Source organism: Bombus flavifrons, chromosome 7 (genome assembly GCF_040668555.2).
Source record: "Bombus flavifrons isolate JBK064 chromosome 7, iyBomFlav1_principal, whole genome shotgun sequence".
Classification (NCBI taxonomy): Eukaryota; Metazoa; Arthropoda; class Insecta; order Hymenoptera; family Apidae; genus Bombus; species Bombus flavifrons.
In genome coordinates, this window is record NC_138448.1 from 5,864,143 (window position 1) to 5,873,624 (window position 9,482).

The following is a 9,482-nucleotide window of genomic DNA, read 5'->3' on the forward strand; positions in this document are numbered from 1 at the left end:
CCAAGATATCTGTTCAGATTACGAAGAGTGCGCGTGAAAAGAAGAAAAGAAGAAACCACAAGCTTATCGCGAAGAAAGCAAGATTTTCAATTAGAGTCTGAAATAACCGGAAGTGCTCTTCATCTTCGTCGGCGGACCGAGATTTTCGACAGACTTCCGGTTACAGACGACGAAATTGTTTGCTATTCGCTTTTTTTTTTTACTCTCCTCTTCAATAGAATCCGTTTTCCCTTCGAAAGATGTGATCGTTTCCCTGGAAACGACCCGATCGAGCTGTACTTGTCTGTTTTTCGAACGCGTGTATCGAAGAAGAAGAAGAAAAGAAAGAAAACGGATGAAAAAGGGAGGTTAATATAAAAGATTACACGATAGAGATAGGCAAAGGAAAATGTGAGACAACGACACACGCACATAAGACGTATGGAAATAAATAGACTCGATGATGATTGCTATTGTTAATCGATCATCGACGATTAACTGGTAAGAGGATATTGCGGCGATAAATAGCGAAGTTTAATATTACCCGTTTGTATACTAAGGAGAAAATTTACAAAAAAAAAAAAGCGAAGTAAATGTGGAAAAATAATAAACGACAAGAATGTAAGAGATGGAGAAATATTATATATATATACGTATAATATTTAATTTGTAATAGGGAATACATAAATATTATATGTGCATATATGCGATGTAAGTAATATAGAACGTGTGTGAGAGAGAAAGAGAGAGCTATTTTGTAGGATGAGTTCGAAGAGTGCGTAAGTGGGCGGCGATTTACTTCTTTTTTTATTTCTCTGACTTGCCCATGAATATATATTCCCATATGTAAGAAATGTTATAAGGATTACCTATAAAACATGAAAATAAATATCATGTAAACACCGAGAATATTAACCGCGTTTTCTTTTCTTCCGGACAATCCTGTGCTTCGTTATGCAAATTTCCTTTGTTCGTATATTTCATCGAGGTGTAACTTTTCCAACGAGTTGTAAACTTTTCCAATTTTCCCCCTTCCTAAGCAGATATCGCCTGGGTTATTCCTCGATTGGAATTTTTAACAAACGCTCCCATTAATAAATCAAGTTTAGTCGCGAGATACGTGACAAATTTTCCGTGTAAACGCTGACTAAATTTTTATTTCATCGAAGAATAATCTTATTAATTTCTTGTTAAATTTTTAACTGTTCGCGCATAGATTCGTCTTTACACTTTCTCCGTAATATAATGTAACAAAATCTCCTAATGTATATTATTCTGAACTTCGATCGTTAACGTCCAATGGTCACACACGTCTGCTCATTCTTCGAGGTTTAATAAGGTCACGCGTGAAAAGATTAAATCTTGTGCAGCTATTTTATGGCTACTTTGAGTTGAAAAAGCATAAGATATTCTTTATACATCTCTAAACAAAAATTTACAGGATTCAGTAATCCCTACAAATAAAAAACTAGTGTTTTTTTATATGAAATAAAAGATAAAGGAAACCTGTATTGAACCTAAATAAAAAATCATCTTATAGAAAAATATAATGAATCATCTCTTTTTTAAGGAAGCAAACGAAAAGTGAAAAAAGTGGCGACATTAAAATTAAAAAACCTATTGTAAGTACAATTATTCATATTACCCCTTCGTAACGAGTATATTTTATATAAAAAAAAGATAAAGGAAACCTGTATTGAACCTAAATAAAAAATCATCTATATAGAAAAATATAATGAATCATCTCTTTTTTAAGGAAGCAAACGAAAAGTGAAAAAAAGTGGCGACATTAAAATTAAAAAACCTATTGTAAGTACAATTATTCATATTACCCCTTCGTAACGAGTATAGTACTTGTATAAGCAAATCATTCGTTGTTTGATAAATCGGGCACTAATTATGTAGCTAAAAAATAAAATTTCTCAATTTACGAAATATAAAGCTGATCGATCCAGTTTTACAAATTATCTTTCTTTTTCGATTACGTATTCTGTAATAATCGGAAAATGAATAAAAATGAATTCGTTGTATTATTGCCATATGTTCTCTAATTTGCTTCGATCTTTCCATCATCGGCTGGAGGAAACGAGAGCAACAAAAGTTAAAAAAGGAAAGACGAAAAGAGAAAATCGAGCCGGTGAACGAGAAACAATCGAGGCTAAAGGCGATGAATAAATTTCTCCTAGCGATTTCCTAAATGCCGGCTTCGGATCGTAGTTACGCAAGGTCGCCGCAAAACTTCGAATGCAATTATTCTGTTGCAACTTCGCCGCCGGATTGCTCCAGTTGTTCGAACGCGACCGCGGCGCGCGTTCCAGGAATTTTCCTGTTTCAATGCTAGACAACGTTTCGTTAATTTTCGTTTAACCTTCCAATCTGTCCCCGCCGCCGTTTCAATCGAACCGCGTTCAGCTCTGTCACTGACAAATGCCTTCGAATCGCTCGTTTCTTCAGAAGAAACGACGTGATTTCGAAAGAGAACGACGCGTTTTTCGAGCGGAGAAGTTTAAATAATCGGCGAAGTTCGCGAGTAAAGAACTTAAAAATGATTTTCTTACGAGAAAATTGTAAATTTTGCGAAGGATACTGAAAGTATTTTTTATCGTAGTAATTTATTTATACGGATAGAATAACGTGTATGTGTATGGATGTATCGTTTATTGTAATTTAGGATATCTTCTGTTAACGATTTACAATTTGCCAAACGCGAAACAGAATTCCGATTACGATGAAACACGATTGCTTTTAAAGAAAAGATGTAGAATTCCATACGGAATATCAAGATAATTTATTTGCGCTAGAATAATTTTAGCCCTTAGAACCGTTTGCAAAACGGAGCTACGATACAGTAGAGTTCGTGAATTATTTTAACTTACCGATGTTATTGTCAAAAATTTGCAATTTATCGGCGTTATTAATCTGTGAATTTGATCATTTGGAAATTTGCAAGCTGGCAGATTTTAAAGTTTGGAAGAAGATTTGAAAGGCTGAGAAGTACAAAATCGAAAAGTTCGAAGCTGTGAAAAATTGAAAATTGGAAGTTTCGAATCTGCAAAAATTCGAAGGTACGAAATTTTGATAATTTGAAAAATTAAAGATTTGCCGATTTAAAAATCGGGAAATTCGGTGTCTCTCGGATTTACAATTTCCTAAATCATCGCAGCAAACGGAAATACTTCGCTGGAACAGTAAAATTTAAATCTAGAATCGTCTATCTACCAATTTACTTTCAGAAGTAAATAGAAAGCTCTTGGAATTCGACTCGAATTTCCCTATATAATTCGTCGATACACGTTCCATCGCTTTGAAGATTCCTTTACTTTGCCCGAATCCGCGATTTTCTCTAGTGGCTCGACCATTTCAAAGGGCACGGGGTGAGCGGTAACTTCCGGTTGCGTGGAAGTCTCTGGTCAGAATTTTCGAAGGCGATCGCGTTTCGCGCCACTGATCTACGTTAAATGTCGTTAAAAGTTCGGACGTCACGGTCAGTTGGTCCACGGAATGCGTTTGAACGCGTTGGCGGCCGCGATTGAAACTCGTAAAATTCGCTTTTCACGCGCTCGCATACATTTGCATGAACAAGGAATAATCAACCGCCGCGACTGAATTTCGTATGCCTACGAAACGAGCCGAGAACAACCGGTTTCCTCGTCTAGCGTTCGCCGCCGACTATCTTTCCTTCTAAAATGATCTAAAATGACGAAGGAATATCAAGGTATCTGCAGGAGAAAGGGAAGACAGGAAAGCTAAAAATGTCGACGAGATTCAAGTTAAGAAACGAAGGTGGCAGGCTAGCAGATATTGGATGGGTACCGAGCAGAAGATGCGCGGGATATGCGGGACACGTGAAGAAACAGCATTGCATATGATGACAATATGTGAAGCAACGAGGGTAAGTATCAGGGTGAAGTAATTGATGGACGATAGTGGAAGAAATATAGATCGAATGAAAAGACTGATCGAAAGTAGAAGCTAAAAGAGCAGGTGACAAGAGAAAGTGGCGAAACCAAGCAAAGATTCAAAGTCTAAGCTTCTAACTTATAAATGTTGCTATGGTTGTAAAATAGACATCAAATAGGTTTAATTTTGTTAATCGTCTTAAAGGTTTATCTTTTCTGGTTTGTTTAGATTAAGCTAGAAATAGATATAAACATAATATACGTTGATGTAAGCGGTAGAGATCTTGAGTTGGTAAAAGATTAAGAAATCTCGTATGTAACCCGACAGGGGCAACGTTATTCGATAGAAAAGAAAAAGGAAAAAGAACTGAAGTTAAAATCTGCGATGGAACTAGCGCAATGTGTTTCTCAACAAATGTCGATTCTCTTCTCGATGATTCCGATCTTTGTTTGTGAAACGAACCTCGAGCTTCTGAGTAAAAGGACATTGGCGATCTTGTGGATATAGAATCATACGGGTTCCTCGTATTTAGAGATAGACAGATTTATAATTTTGAATTATAATAATCGACCATTGGTCGATGTGAAACAGAAACTTCAAATAAATAGGTATATTTATTTGTGATTTTCAATAACGATATTCACATTTAATATTATTCTTCCGAGTAACAAGCGAATCATGGACAGATGGTATTATTTTGAAAAGAAAAGAAATAAAAAGAAAAATTTAAATTCATCATTTGATAAAGACGAGTTTGGTAAAAATGAAACGTCTGAAAGGTGCATTAAAATTTAAAAAGGTGACTGATGAAGTTTTTAAAGTTTCTTGGCAAAGGATAAAGAAGATAAAAACACATGGGGCACTGCTACTGCCTTTGAATATTTGAAGCATTAAAAAACAATCTAAAACACTTGGTATAGAATTGCCGTAAGTTTACAGATTCTCTAGAAATCTTCATGATCTCCCACGAGAGACTTCCCCGCTTAATCGCAACATTCCACACGTTTCCAGAATGTTTCGAGTCAGCGCCTCTCAAGTTCTCCGCAAGATATTCAAAGTATTTGATATTTAAAAAATTTCAACTTTCTCTCACGGGAGGTACCCTCCTTTTTTTTTAAACGAAACTAATTTTAATTAAATCGTCCAGTATAACTGTTTAAACCTTTTATTTAAAGACCTTCCGAAACTGTCTTGTTCTATGAAACTTTCAATGAACAGAGCGTGGCAGGACACGCGAAATGATCGAACTGGAAGTTACTTTACATTGAAAGATAAATCGAAAATCTGGAATAATATTTTTTCATGGGAAGCTTCATTTTCAAGAATATCGAGTTTGAAAACTTGTCAAATACACATGACTGGATAGTAGATACGAATGGACAATCACGGGGAGGATGTTATTCTACATGAAAATAGGTCAAAAGCGTAGAATACGTATCACGTAGTTTGTGCTATCTGTTATATTGAGAAATCTTAAGATCGCAATAGCAAACAGAGATTACTTATTTCTCCTTTCCTCCTAAATATCAAACTCGTTGTGAGAAAAATGTCGAGATTAGGCAACGATAATGACAATTTCAAGCGTCGTTTTATTTTTACAACAATCTCGAATGTCCTTTCGTTATTACGTATCTTAGAAGAAAAACAAAAATTTTAAATTTTAAATTTAAAAATGTTTAAAAAAGTTAAACGACACTAAGAGTTTCGAGCGTAGTTTTATCTTAAGGGTTAATTACCCCTTCGTTACAAACATTACGAACGTTGTTGCGAATTATCAACTAAAAAGCAACCGGTCAGGTCAAACCGATCGGTCGATATCGCGTACCTTGAATGACTTAACGTTCAAGGTGGAGGAGATTTAATATTAGGTTGTCCGGAAAGTATCTTTCTTTCGCAAACGTGCTTTTTACAACAGTGCACCTTCATACAAACGCGAAACCAAGTCTGTAAAACGTCGCGGTGTTTATCTCAACAGAACAAAATGAATCGTACGTAATTCGACAAAATAATATAAAAGAAAAAACATTGTGCGTCTATTATTTCGGACAACCTAATATTTAGTAAGTGTTAGTGTAATTTGGCACCTTATTTGCATTTGTTGTATGTTATTGGATGTTATGAACACGGCGGTGGTGAGATCTTCCTTGTTGAGACTGAGGTATTTCACCCGGCACGACACTCTGTTGATGATTGAAGTATTTCACTCACACGGTACGACACTCTGTTGAAGACAGAAATATTTCACCCGCACAGTACGACACTCTGTTGAAGACTGAAATATTTCACTCACACAGTACGATGTTTTATTGACGACTGACTGGTCTTTGAGTCGTCAGCTAGAGGAGGACAGGACTTTGGAAAACGTGGATCTTTGAAATTTCCTAAAGAAAGGGTAGGTACTGTTCGAGCCATAAACGACGTCCGCTCTGACCCTTGAACAGTCCCGTTCACGCGTTGCTGGTGGTGATGTTTATTCCGTATGTTCTTGTTCCTCGTCGTCCATAGATAATGGGGCTATTTTATTGACTCCGCGTTTGTATTCTCCTGGTTTATTTTCGACTATTTCTGTTTGTATCATGTGCTCCGTATGTTCCAGTTAGTTGTATTTCTAGAGTTTCTGATTTCCTCGAGTAGACCGTCTCGTGCATATTTACACTTATCAATTTCGATGTTGATCTTCTTTAAAGTCGAATCCAGGGTTGCAAGTTGTTTCAAATACTCGTTAGATTTCATTGCTTTCCCTAAAGATAAAGGACTAAGTTGATTGCTAACTTTTGTAAATCCGATGTGTAATCGATGTAAATTCACGTTCAATTCGCTGATTTTCTGTATGTCGCTAATTCCCCCCACCAGTCGTTGGGTCTCGTCCGTCCATCGAATCGAACAAACGTTGGAAGGAAAATGTTACGTCGGGCGACACTCTACCTAGATCAGACCACACACCGCGGGCAAGATGGTAACCAGATGTCCGTTCGTCCTCACTGCCTACCCTCAATAGTCTCAAGGACCCATTATAAATCTCAATAATTTACTAGCTAAGGTCCTTCAGACCAAACAAATATCCCTTTTCTAAATCGCCTTCTAAAGAGTATTGTCGACTACAGTTTGACACGGGAAAGTTAGTTATTTCTCACGTATGATGCTTCCCACCAGCAACTTTCTATCGAAGGCGGCTAAGGCCCTTCCTAGTCCACCAACCTTCTTTTACCCAATCAGAAGCAATGTCTACTGCCTTTCCTAACCAAAATTGTCACCAACAAATCCGATGATCTCTTGCATTAGACACACCCACGACTAGCTTTCCTCCGATACAGCATCGTCACTTTAACTCACTTCTCCTACGACATTAGGAAAATCAAGTCAACGACTTCTCCTACGACTTTAGGAAAGTCAAGTCAACGACTTCTCCTACAACACTAGGAGGGTCAAATCAACTACTTACTTAACTTGTACATTCGCATCAGTGTAATCATTTTTCTACAAAGTTGTTGGAATAAATATTAAGTTATACCTGTTAAATCAGTGTAACTACTCAATTAAACCACCGCTATTATCCTAACCGAAATAGGGGATCGATCATTTCGTGGCGTCGATTATCTAATCGTAACGGGAATTTACGACTCCCGTTGACGTGTTTCCTCGCGATCGCGTCTCTCCGCGAGTGATCGAACAGAAAATATTAGAAAAATTCCGAAATTTAGAAAAACTATACTTTCGTAGATTAAATTAAACGTCGTAGATAAAATTATCGTTATTAAGGCTTAAATATCCTTTCGTTATAATTATGTACTGTGTATAAGTATTTACTGTACAAACATCTTGTTGCGATATCCAAGAAGAAAAAAACGAGCGACAGGGCGTTTCCTCTCGATTGGACGCGATAAATTGTTACAAATGATGAGATACAGAGGAATAATGCCTCGATATAGTGGCGTCCATCGCACAGGGGGTCGTAAAACCCGTTAGATAACGCGCGTGCTCATCGCAGGCCGGATTCCGGCTTTTGCCAGGACGCAATCGGTCTGCTCGTTTGCCATGCACCGACTCTATCGCTTCATTCCACTCGAGATGCACACAGTTCGCTTTTACTTTTGCTTCCTTCACCTTCACCGTCTCCTCTTCTCTCTTTCCTCGCTGCGGGGCCTTTTTTTCTCACGGTTACGTTTGCCACGACCGTGTCACAACGCTTGCCAGAGACTAGCAGCCTCCGTTACCGTTTATTATTCTTGTTAAGTCCGTCGAATCAGCGGTGTAGAAGATTCATTAGCCCAACGTGGCCAGGTATATTTATGGTCGTGATGAGTTAACCGTTATTCTGCGCTCGTTAATTCGATAGAAGATTCTGTTGGTTCATAGAGGGTTAAATTAGACAAACTGCTTGTTAGAATTTGGAATTGAAAATACAAATCTTACATACAATTTGACAAGGTATTGGTGCGGTATGTAGATGAAAAAATTTGTTAGACGAGGTGGAAACAGAACGAAGACTCGTCCATTCGATGAATTTTGATTCTGTGAGTTTGTTGGGAACGATTAATGCGATCTTGATTTCGTTAAATTCGATAAACTGTCATTCAAGACGTATGATTTTAAAAGTGCAAAGGTGAGGATATTCATCATTGTTTGCTACGCGATTTGGTATACGTTAAAAAATTTAACGGATGAGATGAGAGTAGCATAAAGACTCGTTAATTCGACGAGTATTGGATGCATATTTTTTTGAAGATGAATAATACAATGTAAATAAATCTCTTTAAGTCTGACATTTTTGTTTCTTTTTTGTTAAATAATACGACTTGTATGACTTGCCAATATACAGTCTTCGTGAATACGAATCTGCCTACAATTATTACTATGTTTCTAAATTAGTAATTACCTTTCTTTGAATTTCATGTTCGTAAGATGAATCCGTCGAAAGACAAGAAGTGCGTTCCGTCCACTCGAGCTCGAAACGATATATAAGTCCTACAAACGAGACGCGCATCTTCTAATTCGCCTGTGCTTCTTCAATTTATCTCCATTACGCAGCCGATCAATTTAATTCATTGCGCTATCCCGTTCATTGACTTCTCAATTCGCTGATGCATCGCTTCGAGGGTTTCAAAGTTGCGATTCGCTGCAACGTAGTTGTACGCAATTCGCAACTCTAGCCAACGCTATAGAATGACCCGGTTCTACGATTTAAATCTTGTATTCTATCATTTCGCATTGCACTCGCATTTGCGTGTTTCGGTCGTAGGGAAAAAGGGAATGTTCATAGGATAAGTACCGGACGAAAGAATCTTAATAAAACAGGTAAAAAAGGACATCGTATTTTGACAAAACGAAATTGCATTTAACAAAACCATAGAAGAGATACAAATATTATACACCATGGAATGGACGACTGTTACCAATATGGTAACATGAAAGAAGACACCATGATCTAACAACAAAAACAGTCTTATATTTGATAAGAGTAATTAATAGATACAACAACTATATACCACGGAATAGGTGACACTTACCAACGTGGTAACAAACTTCCAGTACAAAATTAAAAATTAAATTTAAACTTTCTTCCATACGCAACTGTACATTGGCAGAGACATCGAACGAAAAAT

General features: G+C 37.1%; 1 long non-coding RNA gene across 1 annotated transcript; it reads right to left on the reverse strand.

The window, feature by feature from the left end:
• Positions 1 to 7,765: 7,765 nt before the first annotated feature.
• LOC138182158 (uncharacterized) lies at positions 7,766 to 8,824 on the reverse strand. The gene is made up of 3 exons (XR_011173733.1): positions 8,756 to 8,824; positions 8,297 to 8,391; positions 7,766 to 8,221 (listed from the first exon to the last, which is right to left on the reverse strand). It is a non-coding gene; the product is annotated as an uncharacterized LOC138182158 (long non-coding RNA).
• Positions 8,825 to 9,482: the final 658 nt, after the last annotated feature.